This window comes from Chiloscyllium punctatum, chromosome 4 (genome assembly GCF_047496795.1).
Source record: "Chiloscyllium punctatum isolate Juve2018m chromosome 4, sChiPun1.3, whole genome shotgun sequence".
NCBI lineage: Eukaryota > Metazoa > Chordata > Chondrichthyes > Orectolobiformes > Hemiscylliidae > Chiloscyllium > Chiloscyllium punctatum.
In genome coordinates this window covers 51210837-51237534 of record NC_092742.1, presented here as the reverse complement: position 1 = coordinate 51237534, position 26698 = coordinate 51210837, and the positions used below count along the sequence as shown (strand labels likewise).

The 26698-nt window shown below is 40.9% G+C and overlaps 1 protein-coding gene across 4 annotated transcripts in view; it reads left to right on the top strand.

The window, feature by feature from the left end:
- Window positions 1–8161: 8161 nt before the first annotated feature.
- nin (ninein (GSK3B interacting protein)) overlaps window positions 8162–26698 on the top strand; it is a 193682-nt gene continuing 175145 nt past the window's right edge. For 2 of the 4 annotated variants that reach the window (XR_011960443.1, XM_072568685.1), the window contains exon 1: window positions 8163–8463. The gene's annotated coding sequence lies outside the window, so the exon portion shown is untranslated. Of the gene's footprint in view, window positions 8464–26698 lie in introns of all 4 variants that reach the window. The other 2 variants (XM_072568687.1, XM_072568686.1) reach the window with 2 other exon arrangements.

Below are 26698 nucleotides of genomic sequence, written 5' to 3'. Positions count from 1 at the left end.
GCCGAACTGGTCCTCACCCTTAACAATTTCTCCTTCGAATCCTCCCACTTCCTCCAGATCAAAGGGGTAGCCATGGGCATACATATGGGCCCCAGCTATGCCTGTCTCTTTGTTGGCTACGTAGAACAGTCCATCTTCCATAATTACACCAGCACCACTCCCCACCTCTTCCTCCTACATTGATGACTGTATTGGCGCCACCTCGTGCTCCCGCGAGGAGGTTGAGCAATTCATCAACTTCACCAACACATTCCACCCTGACATTAAATTTACCTGGACCATCTCTGACACCTCCCTCCCCTTCCTGGACCTCTCCATCTCCATTAATGACAACCGACTTGACACTGACAATTTTTACAAAACCCACCGACTCCCACAGCTATCTGGATTACACGTCTTCCCACCCTACCTCTTGCAAAAATGCCATCCCGTATTCCCAATTCCTCCGCCTCCACTGTATCTGCTTCCAGGGGGATCAGTTCCACCACAGAACACACCACATGGCCTCCTTCTTAAGAGACCACAATTTCCCTTCCCACGTGGTTAAAGATGCCCTCCAATGTATCTCGTCCACATCCTGCACCTCCGCCCTCAGACCCCACCCCTCCAACCGTAACAAGGACAGAACGCCCCTGGTGCTCACCTTCCACCCTACCAACCTTCACATGAACCAAATCATCCGACGACATTTCCATCATCTCCAAACAGACCCTACCACCAGGGATATATTTCCCTCCCCACTCCTTTCTGCCTTCCGCAAAGACCGTTCCCTCCGTGACTACCTGGTCAGGTCCATGCCCCCCAACAACCCACCCTCCCGTCCTGGCACCTTCCCTTGCCACTGCAGGAATTGCAAAACCTGTGCCCACACCTCCTCCCTCACCTCCATCCAAGGCCCTAAAGGTACCTTCCACATCCAAAGTTTTAGCTACACATCATTTATTGTATCCATTGCTCCTGATGCAGTCTCCTCTACATTGGAGAGACTGGACACCTCCTAGCAGAGCGCTTTAGGGAACATCTCTGGGACACCTGCACCAATCAACTACACCGCCCTGTGGCCCAACATTTCAACTCCCCCTCCCACTCAGCCGAGGACGTGGAGGTCCTGGGCCTCCTTCACCGCCGCTCCCTTGCCACCCGATGCCTGGAGGAAGAACGCCTCATCTTCCACCTCGGAACACTTCAACCCCACGGCATCAATGTAGACTTCACCAGTTTCCTCATTTCCCCTTCCCCCAGCTCAGCATTGTCCCCATGACGTGTCCTACCAGCCTATCTTCTTTTCCACCTATCCACTCCACCCTCCTCTCTGACCTATCACCTTCATCCCACCCCATCCACCTATTGTATTCTTTGCTACCTTCCCCCACCCTCCTCCCTGACCTATCACCTTCATCCACACCCCCACTCACCTCCTGTACTCTATGCTACTTTCTCCCCACCCTCCTCTCATTTTTCTCTCCACCCTTCAGGCACTCTGCCTGTATTCCTGATGAAGGGCTTTTGCCCGAACCGTCGATCTTCCTGCTCCTCGGATGCTACATGAACTGCTGTGCTTTTCCAGCACCAATCTACTCCAGAATCTGGTTTCTAGCATCTGCAGTCATTGTTTTTACCAGGCTCAGCACACAACCCAAGCCTCATGCCACGCCCCCTGTGCGAGACCAGGCTCAGCACACAACCCAAGCTCCAGATCATGCTCCCTGGCTGAGACCAGACTCAACCCTGCCCGCGCCTTTTCCTGCACAAGCACAGAGTGCACCTCCTCTGTCCGAGATCAGGTCCCGCTCTTGTCCAAGTCCAGACCCGGCCAGTTAAAAAAAATCGAATAGTTGAAATTTAACATACTCTCTCAAGTATTCTATTATACGGTATACGCCATTGACAATAGTGATAAGAATATATCATTCTTTGCATCAAATTCAAAAATCACAGGACACTAGGTTAGAGTCCAACTGGTTCATTTGAAAACCAGCTTTCGGAGCACTGCTCCTTCATCAGATGTGAATGAAAGAGGAACACCTTTAGCACAGAACTTATACAGAAAAGATCAAAGGGTCATGTAACACTTATGAATGAATTAAGCACGCCTAAGACGGCTCTTAAATCTTTAATCAGTTAGTATGGAGGTGCAGGTTTCGATTGATCCCAGAATACGCAAATCCCAGAATTTCTTTCAAGTCTCTGTACCAAAATAACGTAAGGTGTTCTCAATACTGTATAAAAAAGGTGACACATCCGGTCAGACAATGTATTTTAGGCATGAGGTCTTCTTTGGAGTCTGTGTCTTAACATGGAATCAGACTGGTTTTATTACCAAAGTAGGAGTTTATAAAATGCCACATTGAGAGATTGTCTACAAATTGTGTGTTTTTTGAACAAAACAGAATATATCTGCAACTGTCTCAGAAACATATACTCTTTCACACTCACACACTCACTCCCTCCCCCTCCCCCAAAAAAACTCTCCCCCTCTCTGACACATGCACATAAACATGCCTACATAAATACAGGTAAATCTGTGGAGTGAATTTGCATTTGCAGATTTGTATTTGCAGATACATTCTATTTTGTTCAAAAAACACACAATTTGGAAAGAAAACCAGTCTGACTCCAGTTTAAGACACAGACAGTTTCTAAACAAGATCTCAGGCTTAAAATATATTGTCTGACCGGCTGTGTCACCTTCCTTATATTGACAACCCCTAAAGGGCAATAACTTGAAAGAAATTCTGGGATTTGTCTATTAATCAAAACCTGCACCTCCATTCTAACTGAACATATAAGAGCCATTTTAGGTGTGTTCAATTCGTTCAGAAGAGTGGTATGACCCTTTGATCTTTTCCTTATAAATTCTGAGTTTAAGGTCTTCCTCTCTCACTAGCACCCGATGAAGGCGCAGTGCACCGAAGGCTTGTGTTTTCAAATAAACCAGTTGGACTACAACGTGGTGTCATGTGATTTTTTACCTTGTCCAACCCAGTCCAACACCGGCACTTCACATTATTGTTACAAAGTTTTATTGAAGCCTGACACTGAAAATCTATTCAGCAATGAAGCATTTGTGGGTACCTTGGACGCTGTCATTTTGGTCTGGTAAAATCCTGTCAGTCAATGGCAATTGAGAAAGCTGATCGGAAGAATCGATTTCCACCTTGAATGAAATTTAGTGGCATAAAGATAACTTAGATTACTAGCATGAAGTGTATAGCCAATTGACCTGGTGTTTTCTGCCATGCAACCATAGGTATTGAGGACTTGAAAGCTAAGGCATGTGTATGGAGATGGTCACAGATAACCCATTATCCAAAGAAAGAGTAACTCACTGGGCCTTCTTCATTAGTATCTAGGAAACTAGTGACCTCTGCCAAGAAGTAAAAAGCGACAGACACAAGGAAATAGTACCACTTTTGCCACATGAATTGTAATGTTTTAATGACAGAAATTAGAAATGTGTAATACCAATGACAAATAATTAAAAAGGCCTAGTTCTTATTCCATGTTCTTATTCTAAACTTGGCCCTAAAATATCCCAGGAGAACAACAGAAATGCTTTATGCATGGTGTCAAAGCATCACTCAAGAGAAAAAACATCCCTGCTGATTTATGAGAGTCACTTGCTGATGATTGACAACAATGGAGAAGGTTTATTCAGGAAGACACCAAACATATAAATTGATATCGTCAGGAGCATGCAGTGGTGAAGTCAATGCATAAAAGAGAGCACACAAACCATCAAGCACCACAACTGCCCATTACTTATTGCATATACAGCAGAGTTTGCGAATTATACCATAAACTTACTATCCATTTCAGAACTCAGACCAGAAGAGAAGCAAGTCACCTCAAACCTGAAGGACTGTGTAAGAAGAAGAGTTCTATTCAAATTTAATTAAACTTGAAAAATGAACAGCAAATGGTGTCCTAAGCCAATTGCAAATGGTTCAATTTAATGATACTGATATTGGTTTGTAAGAAATGAGTGATGGTTACAGGTTTTAAATCTTGCATCTGGGTATTAAGTGGTAAAGCTACTGAAGGAGCATGGGTACCCTCCAAGGTGGAATACACTATGTAACCTTGCAGATAGACACATGGTGGTGCTGATGAGCTGGAAAAAAAAATCTTGTAACAACGTAAAGTGTAATTATTATGCTAATTAGCTGTAAGTTGAAGTCACATTTGCCAATTTGTTATTCAGTAGGTAAAGTAACAATTTAATGTGATGAAATTAGGATCATAATTCTTGGCTCCACTGTCAAGAGCTGGTTTTTGATGCCTTTACTTCTGTAGTTTTTATGGTCAACTTCCAAGAACAAATTCTTATGATTAATATTTTTCTCACCACTTTTTTGTTTGCCCTAAAGGATTGATTTATTGCTAGAGTACAGCTTCATGAATGGCTGGCCTGTGACATCATTTTACTCATCTTGCAATTATTTGTTTACATCTTAATGGTGAATTTTGGTAGATTACTAGACAGCAATGCAATCCAAATGTTTCACCATTCCAATAAATATTTGAAATCAAACACAAAATCTTATTATAAATAACTGCATAAGCTGAAGATGCTGTACGTAATCATAAATCTAAATTTGTGAGTCTGTGATTTTATGTCAGTTTGTGGGCTCTGATATTCTACTGGAGTTCCCCAATTCTTCCTTCAGAACTCAAACAGTAGAACGCCAGAAATATATGGTGTAAACAGCTATTTTCAGCTATATGTGCAATTTCTCCTGGGCTTCTATCAGTCTTCAGTCGAGTTATATCAAGAGAATTGTAGAATCCCAACAGAATTTAGGAGCTAACATGTTTGAGTAGTTTTTCATTTGTTCCTCTATATTATTTTGAAAACTTCATTTGATATACTTATAATATTTCTGCTGCATTTTATTTTAAATACTTTATTAATTTTGGAGGTTTTGGTCTAGATAAAGAACCCTGGGCTAGATTTCTTTTATCTAGTGTAAAGACTTCATGCAGAAGACAAAAGCCTATTCATTTGCAATTTATTACTGACTGTCATTCTCATCAACCAAGAGCATTCTGTTGGTCATAGATGCTGTCTCCCCCAGCAAAAAGAAATCTTGGGATTCTACCAATTTTTTTGTGAATAACAATACAAACGTGTAAATTGATAAAGTCTTTTTTAAGGTTTACCAATATAAAGTCACCAAGGCCCTGACTTTATATTCTGTATCACCAATCACGGACTAAGAAAGTCAAGTTTACATCCTTTAGAGATCATTACTTTCAACTAGAGTCTTTATCTTTCTTGTAAGAAATATCCATTGCACTTTGGAATGAGTTGGCATTGGACCATGTTGCTGGAAAAATAATTAGAGAAAGTGCAATTTTTTTATTCATTCACAGGATGTGGGCATTGCTGACTAGGCCAGCATTTATTGCCCATCCCTAATTGTTAAGAGTCAGCCATATTGCAGAGGTGAAAAGTACAAGGAGAAACCGTTTTAAAGGAATAAAAGTGATAAGTTGATTAACCATTCCTGGGAAGAAGGAGTCCAAGCAACATAAACAAGCTGTTTTCTGAGAGAGGGAAGGTAACACGGCTTGATAAATCTGCATTTCATGATTTCTCTCCACAGATGCTGCCTGACCTGCTGAGCTTTTTTAGCTATTTCTGTTTTTGTAACTTTCCTGTTCCTTGTTACATTTGGCATTAACTGTTTGAAATCACAATTTTCCTGCAATTAACCCCTTTACCTGAGGACATTCCTTTTGCAGGCAATCTTAATTGTCTATCTGTCATGAGGCAGCAGATTATCAAGCAGTGTTACCTTCTCTCCCAGAAAACAGCTTGTTTATGTTGGTTTGACTCCTTCTTCCCAGGAATGATTAACCAGCATGTCACCTTTAATTCCTTTATAACAGTTTCTCCTTGTACCTTTCATCTCTGTAAACAGTTTATTTTAGAAAGAGTTATTGCTACTGCTTTCAATCTCTGAATAGTTATTCAAATTTTGAACTTTACAGTATCACAGGATTTGTAGACTAGTGACAATACCACCAGGCCTTCATCTTTCTTTAATGTATTACAATATCTATCTTTTCCCTCTTTTCAAAGTATTAACTCCTTACAGGGAATAGGATTCCACTGGCAACATTGCTGTTTTACTTTATTCAAAAGGCAATTATTTATGAATGAGCTATTTAACCATAAGCATCATCACAGTCAAAACCTGATGTTTGAACATGCCACCCTCCAGTAGGAAGCATGAGGCTGCAATCACATGTATTTACATTAGCAAAATTACACAATCTATTATGGGGGTATGAGGTTAATTGTTATAACTCTACTATTACCCTGGCTTAATCTGATAACTCAACATAGGCTAGAAGTTGAACCTGTGACTTTTTAATGAATATAATGTTATGTCCTCACACCCATGAAAGGAAATAGTTCTTAAAATGTATCATACTCACAGTTACGATCATCTATTTTATAAATGAAAGTACAAAGGTCCTTTTTAAAAAATTATTTCACATAATTGAGAAAGCCAGCATTTATTGACTATCCCTGAATGCTCTTGGCAAGATTGTGATGAGCTGCCATCTTGAACTGATACATGTTATGTTTTAAGTATACCTACAATGCAGTTAAGGAGGAAGTTTTCAGGATTCTGACATAATGGTTGAAAGAATACAATATATTTGAAAGCCAGGATGGTGTGTGACAGGGAGCGTTTTGGAGGTGGTGGTGTTCAACTTCATGCTGCAAGTTTGGGAAATGTTGTTGAAGAAGCTTTAGGAGTTCTCACACCATATCTTATGGATGGTTGAATGTTTAAAGTGGTTAATGAAGTGCTGGACAAGTGAAACAAAAACAGAAATTGCTGGAGAAACTCAGCAGGTCTGGCAGTATCTGTGGGAAGAAAACAGAGTTAACAGTTTGGGCCTAGTGGCTCATTATCAGAACTGTTACTAGGTGGAAAAGCTGGGTATTTATGCTGAAAGCAAAGTTGGGTGGGGTGGAAGGGAAGGTGAGCAGATGGGTGGAGACAGATCCCAGCTAGAGAAATGGTTAGGTAAACAAGGAGATAATGGATAGCAGACAGGACAGAAGCTGAATAAGAGATAATAGCTAAGAGTGAGAAAATATGTTAGCTGTGCTAAATGGAGCCCATATTATTTGATAATGGGCCGAAACGTCGATTTTACTGCTCCTCGGATGCTGCCTAAACTGCTGTGCTCTTCCAGTACCACTAATCCAGAATCTGGTTTCCAGCATCTGCAGTCATTGTTTTTACCTGTGGGAATAAGTGACTGTGCTAAAGCAACCCATATCATAACAGGGCCAGGTATGAGGTGGATATAAAAGGTGGAAATACTTAATTCGATGTTGAGTCCTATAGGCTTCAGGGTCCCAAGCAGTTGTTCTTCGACAATGCACCAGGACTCCAATAATGTTGGACAGGGAACACAGTGGTGCGTTGATGTGGCAGTGCACTGGAAACTCGGAGTCATTTTTGCGGACAGAGTGTAGGTGGTCTGCAACTAACCCTTGAAAATGTTGATTTTCTGAGTATTGTTAAGTTGGCACTCATAGCAAGTGAAACTATTCCATCACAGATTACCTTGTAGAAAGTGAGGAAAAAAAAAACCTTGGGAAGTCAGGAATTGTTACTTGTCTAGAATTCCTAGCCACGATATATGTTGTGTTGGTCCAGTACTATCAATTATGACCCCGCAGCATATTTTTTTGAAAGTGGAGAATGGCGTTGTTGATGAATTTGAATGTCAACGAAGGATGACTGTATTTTATTTGTTGGAGATGGTCATAGTCTGGCGTGAATGAGTCACAGCGGACTGGAAACGTTAACCCTGTTTCTCTCTCTACAGATTCTGCCAGACGTGCTGAGCTTCTTCAGAATTTTCTGTTTCAGATTTCCAGCATCCGCAGTATTTTTCCAAAAATGATCGTTAACTGCTCTATTGCAATTGATTTTATTTGTCTTTACAACGTGGAAAATAGAGACATGAACAAAAGGAGGCTAAACAGTCTAACTATAGTTATTCCCTTTGAGTCAGAGCCTTGGTTTTGCATCTGTGGTAACGGCTGGGGAGAGATTGTAAGGCGTTTTATAAGGCAAACCGTTCGCTTGGACGAGCCCATCTGGGAGAGTGTCACATGGCTCAGTGCTCAGTCCTGACCTCTTACGTTTTAATGCGCAGAGGATGCAGCATGAGGCGCCTCCTCTGACAGAAGCTGTTGAAAAAGCCGCACTTGAGCAATGCAAGTGGCAGATCGCGGAAGGGAACGCGGGCAGAAGTAGGGAGAGCAGTTCCTTTCCCCCTTTCCTCTCCACTCTCCTGATCTGAGCTTTTACTGATGTTCGGGGAGATGTGTGGCGTCAGGACCGACTCTCTGTGAGCTGCAAGCGGGATCTCCGGCCAAACCGAGCGGAGGCCGGGAAGCGGCGAGGAACCCAGCCGCAGTTGGTAAGCTCTGTTTCAGCTGTTCAATGAGATTCAAAGTGCACAGACTCCGATTGTACCTTGTCACCAACGCCAACAGTTGCAGGAAGCACTCGTTTGAAGTTACTGTTCGGTAGGGGTGATCCTCAAGGGCAAGGCAGACGTTTCTCTCCAATCACCTCCAAAAAACATGTTCAGCCTTAAAGTTGCTGACATTTTGTTGGATACGATGTTTACATTGATTTTATAATGAGTATTTATTTTTGATTTCCTAGTTGAGATTCCAATTTACTGGGTGTGTGTCTGAAGGATGGGTTTTGATGATTTTCTTGTTTGAGTAGGAAGATGGCAGATTTGGAGGCTGAGTTTTAGAATGAGCCAATTTCCTTGGCTGCCCTTCCACTGAGCTCCGCTGAGATTCCCCATTCCCGGTGTGTGTGGTTGTTGCCGGGCTTGGTGTTTGCCAGTGTCTTTGTGTGGCAAGCGTCAACTTCTAGAAGCGGAATCCTGTTCATACTGTCTGATAACATTCATTCAGATTAAAAACAGTTGCGTTCTGTTTTGTTCTGTGACCAAGTTCAAATTCCACATTGTATACAATAACGGCCAAGAGATTTGATCAAGTTCCTAATTTGTAATAGTTTATCACTTCGTCCTTGTGGACTATGGCTGATGCGATATGCAAGTATTTGCTTATCTCAATGTTGCTTCCATCCTGATGGATGTAATATATTATGAATACAATATGTGTAAGTTATGCAAACAACAATGTCCAGGTATAACAGCATTAATTTAATCTTGTGTATCTGTTTTGCAAAGGCAATTACTTTCTGTATTCTCATGGTAATAGACAATATTAGACTTGAATATAAGAGGGTCGATCAGCAGATTGATAGGAAAATTGGAGGAGCGGTAAATAATGAGGCCATACATTACAGTACAATACAGATGGGATGATCAGTGACAAATAGAGATCAGTCTGAGGTGATGCACTTAGCAGGATAAACAAAGAAAGAGATATATGATGAAAGTTAGGAAGGCAAATGCAATGTTAGCATTCATTTTGAGAAGACGCAAACACAAGAGCAGAGAGATATTGCTGAGGCTGTATATAAATTTGAATTTTGCAAGCAGTTTTGGGCCCCATATCTAAGGAAGATGTGCAGGTGTTGGAGGGGTCCAGAAGAGGTTTACAAGAATGATTCTGGGGTGAAAGGCTTGTCATATATGTTCCAGGATGTACCTGGACTGGAAAGGTTTAGTTGTGAAGTGAGACCAATCAAGCTTTTGGTCAGCTCTCCTACAAATGCTTTATGTGGCTTAGTGTTATGATTTAATAAGTTTCTGGCAAAATGTCATGGGATGATTCACTGTAACTGCAATACTATATAAATGTAGATAGTTGTTATAGAATGTTATGGTATTAATGAAATAAATCATGTTAAATATGTTACACTTAAACTACTTTCAGCTATTAGATAAGTTTCATTTATCTCTGCCATGCTGAGCATTACCAAGAATGGAAGTTTTTCTGGGCATCTCATAAGAGTTCAAAAGCCTGTAGGTTAATCTGCCTCTTCTTAGAACATGCCAAATAATGCTATTAAAATTATAATCTTAAATGATATAATATTTTAAAAAATCATGTTTCTTCACCAGTGATGGGAAACATTTTGATCGATACAGTGCTTCAAGCTTTTAATTGACCTGTTCAAGATCAAAACTGATTTAATTATAAAAGATCCCACTAAAGAGAGATTACAAAAGCATACCCCTCCTCTCACTGTGTCAGTGTTTTGTTTATAATTGCTAAATAAATGTAAATTGTATAGATGTGATCTCTTATGATAATCCCTCTGTCAGATTGTGGACAGGAAGAAAGATTACTGTGCACTTTCTAATCTTTCATCAATCCCTGATTTCTCAGCGACAAAGTGGTAACGTCAGTAGACCTGAAATCCAGAGACCCAGGCTAATGCTACAGGATGCAGATGCAAATTGTACTACAGCACCTCCTAGAATATAAAATCTTAAAATGAATACACCTGAAATTACTGAAAAATCTGATTGTTGCAAAAACCCTCTGATTCACTAATTTCATCTAGGGGTGGAAATCTGCAGTCCTTAATTGGTCTCCATGTGACTCCAGATGCACTGCAATGTGATTGACTCCTAACTGCCATAGCAAATCAACCAGTTCAAGGGTCATTAAGACTGATCAAGAAATGCTGTCTTGCTGGTGGTGCCCACATCCATGGGAGAATAAAGATAAACAAACTGCAAACTAATGAAAATAATCTTTCTCTTCTAGTCTCCTCAGAATTTTGAAAATTCCAATAGGTCCACTCTTTTGCTTCAATGCAGAAGTTCCATTGTCTGATTCAACATTTATCCCTTAGTCAATATAATGAAAATAAACCAAGCACATTTATTTCAGTTTTTTTTGTGAGACCTTATTGTTTATAAATGGGGTTCCACATCACCCTACATTACAAAAATGATTATCTTTTAAAAGTACTTTATTGTCAGTGAAGTGCTTTAAAGCCTTTGATGTCATGAGATGTGAAGCAAATGGATGTGTTCACAAATTCTAACTTGTTTCAAGCCCTACTATAAATAAAAATGGATCTGCAAATTTGCCATTTGCTTCCTTCACTTTCCATGTAAACTTTATGCCTGGTAACATTTAGTTTCCATTCTTGCTGTAGACAAAATCTGATTAATGTTCATGCTGTAACATAGTTATGTGTGAATGTAAGTTTGCTCACTGAGCTAGAAAGTTTGTTTTCAGACGTTTCATCACCATGCTAGGTAACATCATCAGTGAGCCTCCAGTGAAGTGCTAGCGTTATGTCCTGCTTGCTATTTTTGTGTTTAGATCACCTTTTGACATCATAGTAACCCACAAATCCACCAACATACTAAAACAGTAGCTAACAAGCTTAAAAGACCCTATACAAACAACAAGCAAAACAAATGTCATTTACATACTTTGCAAGAACTGTAACAAACACTACATTGGACAAACAGACAGAAAACTAGCCAGCAGGATACACGAGCATCAGCCAGCCACATAAAGACATGACCCATTCTCACTAGTATCCTTACATACGGATGTGGAAGGACATCACTTTCACTGGGACAACACATCCATCCTAGGACAAGCCAAACAGAGACACACATGCGAATTTCCAGAAGAGTGGCATTCCAACCGAACTCTGTCAACAAACATATTGATTTAGATCCCATTTACCTCCCTCTGAGAAAAAGAACAGGAAATGACATCACTAACCCAAGGAAATCTAAACACACAAACATGAAGCAGGACATAAAACCAGTGTTTCACTGGAGGCTCACTGGTGATGTTACCTAGCATGGTGATGAAATGTCTAAAAATGAACGTTCCAGCTTAGCAAGCAAACTTACATCCAGAACCCCAACATGAGCTACAAATCTTCTCAAAACTTGCTAATAGTTATGTGTCCATTAAAATCATCTAGTTTATTTACTTTTTATATTTTATGTTCATGTTTGCATATCAACAAGTAATTCTGGCTCAACCATTCTTCTCAGTCCTATTTCCCTTCTATTCCTTTGTTCAAAAATTCCCTTCTTCGTCCACACCTTTCCCCAGACTTAATATTTCGACCTGCAGACATTTTGCTTTCTGAGTACATTTATTCACAACCCTCTTGCACATTCTCTAAGGTTAGTTTGTTGTTGTCTTAATAAATAAAATCTATGCCCTCATAGCTCTGTTTAGTGTGTCTGTGAGGACATCGTTACTGGTTTGCTACTTCCAAATGAATTTTTTTTATGTAATGAGAATGATCTGAACTTTTGCACATTGTACGTATTGCATCTGAATCCATAGTGTATCATTTATGATTCATTTTTTCAAATGAAGAAAAATAAAGTTGAACATAAAAGTGGAAGTCATTAGTTTTTTACAAATTAACCAGTGTTCCTTCCATATTTCGTCACTTTCCTCTCAGGCAAGGTAAGACACAACCGAGTCATGGCTTTCCTCATGTCTGCCTTCAATGTTGCATCATACTAACCATAAAGAACTGCCTTTTTATTGGACAAAATATTACTTACAAGATATTTCTTTCCCTGAGATCTATTTCTCCATTTAACACATAATACTGTACCTGATGATTTTGTGTCAAACCTAGAAAGTTGTAAAAGGGGAACACTTTCAGATGATGGTGGTCTGATATTGGGACTTGCACAATGTGAGCATGAACTGTAATCTGTCATTGCGAGGCTGCTTTTTATTTAGATTATATTGATTCAATTGTTCATGCTTAGAGTCATGGAGATACAGAGCGCAGAAACAGCCCCTTCGTCCCAACTCATCCATGCTAACAAAGTTTCCTAAACTGAACTAAACTGAAATTGCCTGCATTTTGCCCATAGCCCTCTAAACCTTTCTTATCCATGTACCGGACCAAATGTCTTTTCTATGTTGTAATTGTACTCATCTCTACCACTTCCTCTGCCAACTCAGTCCATTATACACAACATTGAAAAAGTTGCCCGAAAGGCCAGCTATTGAAAAGCTGGATCCATTGCTGCACAGATTTACTTGCTGATATTTATATTTTATTTTCACATGCTATTCCGGCTGTTCACTGGGTCGATGCAGTGGTGGTGCATGGAGAGAATGGGAGGAGGAGAAACTTGTGGAGTCAGCGGGAACGTGTATGCTCCCCTTGGATCCACATAAATTTATGTTTTAAAATTATTCTTTTGATGGAAATGCCAGAATTATGTGATGTTATAATCCTAGTTTTAAATTTCATCCAAGGAATCTTTGGATAGCTAAATTACATGTTGTAGTACGTGGCCATACTGATCAAGAAGGTCCAGTCCCTAAATCTGCATTATTAGTAAAGGACAAAAAACAGTACAGCACAGGAACAGGCCCTTTGGCCCTCCAAGCTTGCACTGCCACATTTTGCCCTTCCATGCTAAAGCTGTCTTCACTTACAGGATCTGTATCCTGTAATTCCCTTCCTGTCCATATATTCATCCAGGTGTTTCTTGAATGCTGCTGTTGTGTCTGCTTCCACCATCTCCTCTGTTCCAGGTGCTCACCACCCTTTGTATGAAAACATGCCTTGCCCATCTCTTTTAAACTTGCCTCCTCACACCTTTAACGGGTTCCCCCCCCCCCCAGTAATTGACCCCTCCACCCTGTGAAAATGTCTCGTGCATTCCACTCTATCCACGGCATTCACAATCTTTTAAACGTCTATCAGATCACCCCTCAACCTTGTGCGTTCCAGTGAAAATAAATCCAGTCTATCCGACCTTCCTTCACAGCGAAAATCCCCCATACCAAGTAAACCTTTTCCGGTACCTCGCCAAAGCATTCACATCTTTCTGGTAGAGTCATAGAGCATGGAAATAAACCCTTTAGTCCAATCCGTCCATGCCGATCAGATATCCCAACCCAATCTAGTCCCACCTGCCAGCATCCGGCCCATATCCCTCCAAACCCTTCCTATTCATATACCCATCCAAATGCCTCTTAAATATTGCAATTGTACCAGCCTCCACCACTTCCTCTGGCAGCTCATTCCATACACGTACCATCCTCTGTGTGAAAAAGTTGCCCCTCAGGTCCCTTTTATATTTTTCCCCTCTCACCCTAAATCTATGCCCTCTAGTTGTGGAGAGGGAAGAGACTCTGCCTATTTATCCTATCCATGCCCCTCATGACTTTATAAACATTTATAAAGTCATCCCTCAGCCTCCGATGCTCCAGGGAAACAGGCCCAGTCTATTCAACCTCTCAAATACTCCAAACCTGGCAACATCCTTGTAAATCGTTTCTGAACCCTTTCAAGTTTCACAACATCCTTCCAATAGGGAGGAAACCAGAATTACACGCAATGTTCCAAAAGTGGCCTAACCAATGTCCTGTACAGTCGCAACATGACCTCCTAACTCCTGTACTCAATACTCTGACCAATAAAGGAAAGCATACCAAACACCTTCTTCACTATCCTATTTACCTGTGACTCCACTTTCAAGGAACTATGAACCTGCACTCCAAGGTCTCTTTGTTCAGCAACACTCCCTCTGACCTTACCATTAAGTGTATAAGTCCTGCTAAGATTTGCTTTCTCAACATGCAGCACCTCGCATTAATCTAAGTTGAACTCCATTTGTCACTTCTCAGCTCATTGACCCATCTGATCAAGATCCCGTTGTATTCTGAAGTAACCTTCTTTGCTGTCCACTACACCTCCAATTTTGGTGTCATCTGCAAACTTACTAACTATACCTCTTAAGCTCACATCAATATCATTTGTATAAATGATGAAAAATAATGGATCCAGCACCGATCCTTGTGGCACTCCACTGGTCACAGGCCTCCAGTCTGAAAAACAACCCTCCACCACTACCCTCTGTCTTCTACCTTTGAGCCAACTCAGTATCCAAATGGCTAGTTCTCCCTGTATTCCATGAGATCTAACCTTGCTAATCAGTCTCCCATGGGCAACCTTGTTGAGCACCTTACTGAGGTCCAAATAGATCAAGTCCACTGCTCTGCCCTCATCAATTCTCTTTGTTCCTTCTTCAAAAATCTCAATCAAGTTTGTGAGACATGATTTCCCACGCACATTGCCATGTTGACTATCCCTAATCAGTCCTTGTCTTTCCAAATACATGTACATCCTGTTCCTCAGGATTCCCTCCAACAACTTGGCTACCACCAATGTCAGGCCCACCAGTCTATAGTTCCCTGGCTTGTCCTTACACCCTTTTTAAACAGTGGCACCACATTAGCCAACTTCCAGTCTTCTGGCACTTCACCTATGACTCCCGATGATACAAATATCTCAGCAAGAGACCCAGCAATCACTACCCTAGCTTCCCACAGAGCTCTAGGATACACCTGATCAGGTCCTGGGGATTTATCCACTTTTATGCATTTCAAGACATCCAGCACTTCCTCCTCTGTAATATGGACATTTTTCAAGATGTCATCATCTATTTCCCTTCATTCTATGTCTTCCATGTCCTTTTCCACAGTAAACAATGATGCAAAATACAGAGGAACCTCAATTATCTGAACAAGCTGGGCAGGCAATATTTCGTTCGGATAATTGATTATTTGGTTAATCGATTCAACACCTCTCCTCTGGGGCTTGGAGTTTTCTGAAGTTTCCTTTTTCCTCACTCTGCCTGTCTTGCTCCCTCTCCTTTCTCAGGGTTTGTTTCTGAGCACAAACATACTCGTGTGTAAGGGACCTGCAGCACTGCTGAAGCCTCCCACCACCAAACCACCACCCCCCCCCCCCCCCCCCCCCCCCACCTCCCCTCATCAGTTCAATGGGATTGACACAGCGAGCACTTGCTAGGTTCAGGAGACTAGGCAGCAGCACACCACATGCAAGCTCTGCCCCACCCAACCCCGCCCCTACCGTCCACCCTTTGATCCGTGCCCCCCCACATGAGCTCCCCGTCTGCCCCAGTGACCCCCCACCCGCAGGCAGCTGGACTGGAACCAACAGCAAGACTGCTGCTGCCTTTGTGGGGTGAATCTCAAAATACAAACACACATACACACACAAAAACATACGCAACCACACAAAATGTTTTACTGCAACTTTTTGATAAGTTCAACCTCTGCCCTGTACAGGACAATGTTAGAGAGATTATCTGGAGAAGGGGGATATTCAGGGTGTAGAACTCCAGGGAAAATGTGTGGAGAGAGAGGGTGGGAGGTCAGTCATTTGGAGACGGTACCTGGGCTCCCATCAATGTCCAGGACTGTTCTCGGCAGCATTTCAGGAAGCCGGGTTAATTTTTAAACATTATAAACAAAAGACGCAATCAGTGTTGAAACACCTCTTTGATGTAATGTTTCTATCAGGACCTTAAGATCTTCTTCGGATAATCCGAAATTCAGATAATTGATATTTGGATAATCGATGTTCATTTGTACTGGTTTAGTATCTTTCCCATCTTGTGCGGCTCCACACAAAGACCGCCTTGCTGATCTTTGAGAGGTCCTATTCTCTTCCTAGTTACCGTTTTGTCCTTAGTGTATTTGTAAAAATCCTTTGAGTTCTCCTTAACTCTATTTGCCAAAGCCATCTCATGTTCCCTTTTTGCCCTCCTGATTTCCCTCTTAAGTATACTCCTGCATTTTTACTCTTCGAAGGATTCACTTGGTCTATCCTGTCGATACCTGACATATGCTTCCTTCTTTTTCTTAACCAAACTCTAAATTTCTGTAGTCTTCCAGCATTCCCTATACCGACCACCCTTTCCTTTCACCCTAACAGGAGTATACTTTCTCTGGACTCTTGTTATCTCATTTCTGAAGGCTTCCCATTTTCCAGCCATCCCTTTACGTGCAAACATCTGTCCTCAATCAGCTTTTGAAAGTTTTTGCCTAATACCGTCAAAATTGGCCTTTCCCCAATTTAGAACTTCAATTTTTCGATCTGGTCTATCTTTTTCCATCATATTTTAAATCTAATAGAATAATGGTCGCTGGCCCCAAAGTGCTCTCCACTGACACCTCAGTCACCTGCCCTGCCCTATTTCCCAAGAATAGGTCAAGCTTTGCACCTTCTCTAGTAGGTACATCCACATACTGAATCAGAACACTTTCTTGTACATACTTAACAAATTCCCCTTCATCTAAACCCTTAACACTATGGCAGTCCCAGTCTATGTTTGGAAAGTTAAAATCCCCTACCATAACCACCCTATTATTATTTGGGATAACTGAGATCTCCTAACAAATTTGTTTCTCAATTTCCCACTGACTATTAGGGGGTCTATAATACAATCCCAATAAGGTGATCATGCCTTTCTTATTTCTCACTTCCACCCAACTAACTTCCCTGTATTATTTCCAGGAATATCCTCCCTCAGTACAGTTGTAATGCTATCCCTTATCAAATACACCATTCCCCCTCCTCTCTTGCCTCTCTTTCTGTCCTTCCTGTAGTATTTGTATCCTGGAACATGAAGCTGCCAGTCCTGTCCATCCCTGAGCCATGTTTCTGTAATTGCTATGATATCCCAGTCCCATGTTCCTCACCATGCCCTGAGTTCATCTGCCTTCCCTGTTAGGCCTCTTGCATTGAAATAAATGCAGTTTAATTTATCAGTCCTACTTTGTACTGTGCTTTGTCCCTGCCTGTCCTGACTGTTTTACTCGCTTCTTTTCTCAACTATACCAGTATCTGATTTATCTGTTTCTTCAATATCTCCCTGGACTCCTCTCCCCCACCCCCCCCCCCCACCCCCTCACCCAAACTCCCCATCACCTTCATAGTTTAAATCCTCCCAAGCAGAGATGTACAGCATGGAAACAGACCCTTCACTCCAACTTGTCCGTGCTGACCAGATATCCCAACCCAATCTAGTTCCATCTGCCAGCACCCGGCCCATAACCCTCCAAGCCCTTCCTATTCATATACCCATTAAGATGCCTTTTAAACGTTGTAATTGTACCCACCTCCACCACTTCCCCTGGCAGCTTGGTTCCATACACACCTCACTCCCTGTGTGAAAATGTTGCCCCTCTCATCTGAAATCATGCCCTTTAGTTCTGGATTGCCCTACGCTGGGAAAAAAAACTTGACTATTCACCCTGTCTAAACCTTTATAAAATCACCCCTCAGCCTCTGATGCTGTGGGGGAAAAAGCCCCAGCCTCTTCAGCATTTCCCTATAACTCATACCCTCCAGTCCCAGCAACTTCCTTGTAAATGTTTTCTGCATCCACTCAAGTTTAACAACATATTTCCTACAGAAGGGCAACCGGAATTGAATGCAGTATTATAAAAATGGCCTGACCAATGAAAGAAATTAAGTGAAACAAGTAAGGAAGCCTGTAGAATACATGGATTTTAGAGCAGGCTTGCTGAATTGAAGATGGAGAACATGAATAACTGGCAAAGTGGGAATAGACTGCACCCAGTGGAACTGTGAGTGCACAATAACAGGGTGGCTCAGTGGTTAGCAGTGCTGCCTCACAGCAGCAGGGACCCGGGTTCGATTCCCACCATGATGACTGCCTGGGTGGGTTTCCTCCGGGAGCTCTGGTTTCCTCCCACAATCCAAAGATGTGTAAGCCAGGTGAATTGGCCATGCAAAATTGCCGATAGTGATCGGTGCATTAGTCAGGGATAAATACAGGGTCGGGGAATGGGTCCGGCTGGGTTACTCTTTGGTGGGTCGGTATGAATTTGTTGGGCTGAAGCACCTGTTTCCATACTGTAAGTAATCTAATCTAAACCAGCCCACTGGCTGTACACGTAAGCATGAGCCCACTGAAACTTCAATTCTTTGGAGTTCTGGTATATCCCGACCTCTGAATGAGAAGGTCCGCGTTCACGTTTCACCTGCTCCAAAGATGTGATGTAGCATCTCTGAGCAGTTTGGTTAAAAATATCCAAAGTATCCCATTCAGCACTTAAGACAAAAGGCCCGTGTGACTCACTTAATGAAGATCTGATTTGAACTGACTCTTAATTAATCTGATCTTTCACTGCAAGATTTGTTAAAGCACTGCTTAAAGTTGGCAACTGCAAACACAGTAAACTTCAATTTAATACTAACTACAGTCTAAATTAAATTTGTAGAAAATAAACATTTAGTCTTACACAATGATTCCGCTTGCTCTGTCTGATTATGTTTACAGGAAAAAGGATGAAAGACTTTTCCCCAGTTAATGTCCAGTTAATATTTGATATAAAGATGAAAATTTGGACAGTTCGACTATTTTGAAGAAATTGTCAGTCTTTGGGAAATTTAATGGAAAACAATGACTGTCCTTGCAAAGCCAGGATTCGTAGTCCCCATCAGCTTGGCATCAGGACTGAGGCAACTGCTGAAAGCCAATCCCATTTATTTGCTGTTCACCTCCTTACTCGTTCCTGTAAACCCTATCCTACTATCACTCGGTGATATCTGGATCCCTTAGGGAGCATGGACTTTGTTTGAGCATAGCATCACACAAATAAAATAGTAAAAATTGTCAATGATGCATACTAGTTCTTCTCATCTTGTGTAATTTAAAATGGTGCTCTACTTTGTTCATTGTCAAGTGTTACCCACCCCCCTGCCCTGCCGCCACCATTAGTACTGCTCAGTGATGAACTGCCAGTCTTTGATTAGTCTTTGCTTTTCGTTGGTGGGGCTTGCACCCGCTCCTGGAATGCTTGATGTTGAGGGAGACCAATAGCTGCCCAGTTAAGTGCCTGATTAACCCAATTCAGCAGACATTTCTGAAAGGAAGTGATATGGACTTTTGTTGACTCACCAGTGACAGACAAGACCGCCATTAAATACCACTCTCAGAGTGTTGGCTTGCAGAAGAAGATAGGAGAAAGTGGGACTGCAGATGCTGGAGATCAGAGTCGAGAGTGTGGCACTGGAAAAGCACAGCAGGTCAGGCAGCTTTTGAAAAGCAGGAAAATCGACATTTTGAGCATAAACTCTTCATCAGGAATGAGCTCTTCCTTTTGAAGGGCTAATGCTTGAAACCTTGACTCTCCTGCTCCTTGAATGCTGACTGACCGGCTGTGCTTTTCCAGTGCCACACTCTTGCAGAAGAAGGTGCTTGATAGCTACTGGGATTCAACAAATCATACCTCAGCATGCTGTCATGTTCGGGGAAGGAGCGCTAGAAAAAAAATGAAACCAGCTTTTATGTTTAGATGTTTAGGCCAGGTTCTGGGTATAGTAGTTGACCCATTTAAGAGAAGATCTCTGAGGGAGGAATCATATGTTCTACTAATCCAATCAGGGACAGAGAGCAGGCAACCTCCACATGTGGACGTGTGCAGCAGTTAAATCAGGGCACAACGCACATAAAGATTATATAATGTACTCAGTTGACAAGTGCTATTATCTGTATTAAGTCATTGTTAACCAGACAGCCTAGCTTTGATGTTATTATATTGGCAGAATGGCTTCATAAAATATTTCCCAGTGATTGTCAATTCAGTTTGCTTATGTTGGTGAATAATAGACCTGTGGAAACTGGAGCTGGCTCAATTGCTTTAATCTGATCCACACAGATAGCATGTACGGTACCCCGGTGGAGACCCAACTAAAGCTGAACTAAGATGGACTTAAATTTCATTTTAATAACCTGGATGAGCTACTGAGGCCTGGTAACTCTCCCAATTAAAATAATAAACTTTGGGCTGCTTGCCTTGCTAGTAGTGGCTCTAACATAATGGAAGGGGAGAAGAAGGTCTGCAGCCGGCTGCAGTCAGAGTAGCCCAGTTTCTCAGGAGTGCAAGAGACATTCATGTGGTATACCTTTAGCATTTGCAAGTGCCAGACATCAGCAAGTTGTCCAAGGCCATTCATATATTAAACCTTTTTCAGCTCCCTTTGGGTACAGGGCCTTGTCTTACAACATTGATCACTTTTGCCTCTGTTGTGAAAATATTGCCAATTGGTCAATTTACCCTGCAGTCTTTTGTCATCAAATCATGTATGGTAGCCTGCTGTTTGAAATATCCAGCAGACACAACAGCTTTGAATTGTTGCCCCATGAAGTTACAATTCGAGAGAGTTGTTAGACATTCCAAACTGTTCTAAACAAAGATCTATAGGGTAGCTCTGGTTAAAGGGAACTCAGGAACTAAAATAGTCTGACCTAGAAGACAAAATGCCTCTTTCACTTAATTGCAAGTAAAGTGTCATTTTGTTCACAGGGAAAAAAAAACCTTTAAGTAGACCTAGTTTTCTCGTCATTTTAGTCAAAAACAAAATGCCATCATCTGACAACAAAAGATTGCTGACAACCTCTCTGGTGTAGTTACTACCTGCTGTTTAGTAGGTGAAAACATCAATGACAAAATTCAACTTTCCTGCAGAGATGGAATAATAAATGTAAATTGATGCTAGATGCTAGCCTTAGATGTACATTGTATATCAAAACAAAATTATGCAGAGCCTAGGAATTTTTTTGTAACAAATTAAAGGAAGCTGCCATCCTCCCTTATTTAAACCCATCAAATGGTAATCTTTCTGAATTGGGGGCCATATTCATTTTGGTAGCAGAATTGCGGGTGGAATGAATGAGCACACTCAATCAAAGCTTCTTTGTTTGGCATCATAATGGATGTCAAGATAATCACATTTTTTAAAAACTGTGACTGCCCAAGGATAACAGACCTTTAAAATGGCCTCAGTTAGTCATTGCTTAACAGCAATGGTTTTCAAATTGTGATTCACTAAAATTTCTTTCCAGCTTTATTATATAGTGTTCAAAGTGGTCAAAATCCAATTTGCTTGTTCTCACTGTATATAGAACAGTTTATGCACAGTAAAAGTAAGATTTACATAAATTGATGTCATCTTTGCCACCAGATATAAACGGTTATAACTAACTATGGCTCAAAAGACTTATCACTAAGTTAACTGGGAGCACCATGGCCTTCGAGTTCCCCTTCAAGCCATCACCATTTTGACTTGGAAATATACTGCTTTTCCTTCACTGCTGCGGCATCAAAATCCTGGAATTCCCTCTCTAATGGTATTGTGGGTCAATCCACAACGGGTGGACTACTGCAGTCCACAAAGGCAGCTCGCCACCACCTTCTCAAGGGCAACTAGGGACAGACTGTAAGTGCTGGCCTGTCAGCATTGCCCACATCCCACAAATGCTGGTTCAAGAACTATTCCAGCGAATTGAGCACAAAATTCTTGGCTGACACTCTAATACAGCACCAGGTATAAGCTACTGTTTCTATCTTTCATAACAGATATTCAACCAAGACTAGAATCCAGATGAAAGATTTTGAAGAGTAGAGGTGCTATTCTTGATCTTCTTATCAATACTTATCACTTACAAAAGATCACAAAAACGTAAAGATCGCATCACCATTTGTGGCAGTTTGTGTGCAAATTGGCTGCCACAAATTACATTGGAACAGTAACTATACTCAAAAGTACTTTAGGATATTCCTTCTTTATTCTTTTGTGGGATGTGAATGTAATTGGCAAAGCCAGCTTTTGTTGCTCAGCCCTGATTGCCCTCAAGAAGGTGTTGGTGAACTGCCTTCTTGGCCACTGTAGTCCTGAGTTTGTGAAAAATGCCGTAAAAACACAAAACCAGAGAAACCCAGCAGGTCCAGCAGCATCTGTAAAGCGAATAGCTTGAGTTAATGTTTTGAGTATAGGCCATAAAGCGCACTTTGTCATTGCAAATTTGCTGTATTTGCAGAATTGACAAATTGCAGACGCTGTTTCTACGGCATGAACTTTTAAAATGTATGTTGGCTGTAATGTGATTAAAGTGTCTACTCTTTAAGTGCTGTTTCTAAAGCGTGATTTTCCTATAACATGGTGTTGCACAAGAAAGTAACCATCACATTATAGAAAAACTGACTGTAAAGTGATCCTTCATCAAAATTGTTCAAAACTAACTCTGTTATTTTGTCTACAGATGCTGTCAGAGTTGCTGAGCTTTTCCAGCACTTACTGTATTTGTTTCTTTCTTTAGTTATAATAGTACAAGTTTTTCTTCTTTCTAATGTGGCAGTTTTACCTTTTACTGTAAAGGTAACCTGGGATGTATTGTAAAGGCATCAATTCAAAGTTCACATCCATACAGTTTAGTTTGAGCAAAAAACAGAATTAATTCTCAATTTACTGACTTTTGGTTAATTTTCAAAAATTACACTGTGTGGCTGTTACACAGCCGTTTTACACAGCAGTCCACAAAGGCAGCTCGTCACCACCTTCTCAAGGGCAACTAGGGACAGCCGTTTTAAAATTACACAGCCGTTTTTGAATGTTAAAATGAGAAAGAGTTTTAAAAGTGTTGCTTTATTTATGGAGTTCTCTGAATAAATTGCAACTGGTGCAAAAAAAAAAGCTTGATCCTGAAATTGGATGGGCCTGAAAATGCGTGTGGGTGTAATAATGAAAAACTGGTGAATGCTGCTTGCTTCTGATGCAGCTAATTTGCAAAAAAAACTGCGCAAAGCTAAACGTGCTGCTGAGTGACTTCACCTCTCAGCCAGGGGTATAGATTTTGTATAATATCAGCACGACACTACATTAGCTGCTATCCTCTCTTACAGGGGTGCATTCTGCTGTACTGGAGTAGGTGCTGCAACTAGTTGCAGAAATGAGTGAGTGCAAGTAGAACTTTGAGTTATGACACAGTAGAGTGAAAAGCTTGATTCAAGATTCACTGCTTCTGCTCTGGACCCCTTGGTGGAGGTGGTGGGCAGGAGAAGAGAGGTACTTGATCCACATAACGACAGGAAGTCCTGCAGACAAACTCCATAAAGGTTGTGAGGAGCAAATAACTGCAGTGATCAATGCCAAAAGTCTAGCCCCAAAGACCTGGGTGCAGTGCTACTCAAGCAATTGCATCCAAAAATAATATATCCTATCACTTGTACCACTAGCTTTGTACACTGCTCAATGTACTGATGGCAAGAAGGATCACACTGGGACGATAATGGACGTTGACATTCACAATACTCTGTGTATGGTAACACATCAGTAGGATATCGAGATTGGAATCCTTTTCAATTGGGGGGACATCTCAGAGTTGGTATGCAGCACCAGCAAAACAAAGACTCCATTGTGAGTGTACTCTGCACTATATGGAGTCTACAACCCTCACAAAATTTCATGCTTGCTCTGCCTGTTTCTCTCTGGAAAAAGAGAATGAAACATATTCCCTTAGAATGTACAGATTCTCCACACCTCCTATCGCAAACTGGGAGATGTTGCAAGTATCACTTAGTCATGTCGGGACAGGGACCCAAATAACCATTCACAGCCAATGTGTCCTTCACATCACTGGCAGTGTCATCCTCACCCTGTTCTGAGCTGCAGTTATAGCTGCAGGAGATGGAAGATTATAGTGTGCTGACCTCATTTGAATCAGAGACACTGGACACATTTGATGCGTTGCTAAGGTTCAGGAAGGAGGACTGCTTCCTGAACACTCTAGTGGAAATATCTCTTTGCTAAAACTCATCAGCCCTTTCTCTTTCCTTTCTCACCAGCATGCCTTGATCTGTATCATGGCTGCTTATTCTCTCTATTAGGTTCTTACCCAAATGGGATACAAGCTACTGCACTCACATTAGAGAGTGAATGGTTTGCACAGCATGCTAGACATCAGGACCAAATCCCACATTATTTCCTACAGCACTCAGTGTAAACTCTGGCGATTTCAAACAACTGTGGAAATCACCAAACATTTCTAGTCATAACAACAACCTGTAAAAAGCAACTGACATTTCATGTGTAAGTAATTGATATTCTATTAAATAGTGATAGTGAACACATTTTCAGCTGTAGATGCTACATTTCATAGTATTATCCTAACTTTGAAGTCTTACCTTGTCGCAACCAAATTGTAATCTGCAACAATTGCATAGTGATTAATGAAAGTATTATTAATGACTCAAGATGCAGTGAATGTTTTGAAATGGTTGTGGTTATTTCACTTAAAATTTTGTTAAACTTAATTCTCTGTGGGAATGGTATGTGACAGCTTGTTTTAATTTCTGAAGTGCAGAAGTGCCATGTTGACTTGTGAATTAGTAAGACTTATATCCATAAAGAAAGTAAGACAATTATATTTGCCATGCAATTTAATATTGTACACACAAACTGTTTCTAATCATAAATAAAATCTCTTGTGAATCATAGCAAATGAACATTTGGTCAACAAATTGCTTTTAATATGTGATCCTATTTTACTGATTTAGACCCATTTATAGATAAAGGATGATAAAATACAGAGGAAGCCATTCACTTCATTTTATCAGTACTAGTTTTTGGAAAGAGTTGCTCAATTAACAGAGTGTACTACTGGTGTCAGTGGTCAATGATAAGTTCCAACTCTGGGTCCTCACCTTGATATTTTTCAAGTTTGCACACGGGTACTATAATGACAACTTTTTTATAAGAAGGCATTTTCCATTTTGGTGTTTGCTTGATTTTTAATATAATTTAAATTTAATAAAGTAATTTTGCAATTACTGCAGGAATAATTGAAGGAATAATTTTGGGGAATAGTGACCATAATATGATAGAATTCTTTGTAAAGGTGGAGAGAAATGTAGTTGATTGTAAGACTAGAGTCCTCAAGTTGTGAATTTAGTCAAAAAGAAAAAAAAAAGTAACATTGGAAATCAGGAAATGAATTAGATCCAAGGAAGGGGCATACAAATTGGTCCAAAAACAGCAGACCTGAGAATTGGAGCAGTTTGAATTTCATCAGAGGAGGACAACGGCATTGATTAAAAGGGGGCAATTAAAATATGAAAGTGTGGGAAATACACAAACTGATTGCAGAAGCTTCTATCTGTATGTGAAGAGAAAAGGGTTAGTGAAGACAAATTTGGATCCCTTACAATTAGAAGCGAGAAGTTGTATTGGGGAATGAAGAGATGGCAGACCAATTAAATACACACATTGATTCTGTCTTCACAAAAGAGGACACAAATAATGTCCGAAAAATGTTGGGGAACACAGGGTACAGTGGGAGAGAGAGAAACTAAAGGAAAACGGTAGTATTAGTGGGGAAATTAATGGGACTAAAGACTGATAAACACCCAAGGCATGATAAGCTGCATCCCAGAGTTCTTAAGGAAATGGCCCTAGAAATAGTGGTTGCTTTGGTAGTTCAAGACTGTATAGAAAATAGAATGGTTCCTATAGATTGGAGGGTTACTAATGTAACCCCACTATTTAAAAAAGGAGGTAGAGAGAAAAAAGGGACTATAGATCAGTTAGCCTGGGATTGATTAGTGACAAAATATTAGAGTCCTTTATAAAAGACTTAATAGCAGAGAACATAGAATACAATTACAGGATTGGACAGAGTGAGCATGGATTTACTCAGGATAAATAATGCTTGACAAATCCACTGGAAAGCTTTCAGGATGTAACTAGTACAGTTGATAAGGAGGAGTCAGTGGATGTGGTTTACTTGGACTTTTGGAAGGCTTTTGGTAAGATCCCAATTAAGAGATTACTGTGTAAAATTAAAGTGCATGGGATTGGGGTTAGAGTAATGACATGCATAGAGTCGTAAGCCTGTGGAATTTTCTCCCATATGAAGTGGCTAAGGCAAAAATATTGAATGTTTTCAAGGAAGAGTTGGATATAGTTCTGAGGACTAAAGGGATCAAATGATATTGGGAGAAAGCTGGCATTAGATACTGACTTTGATGATCAGCCATGATTATATTGAGTGGTGGAGCAGCCCTGAAGGACTCCAG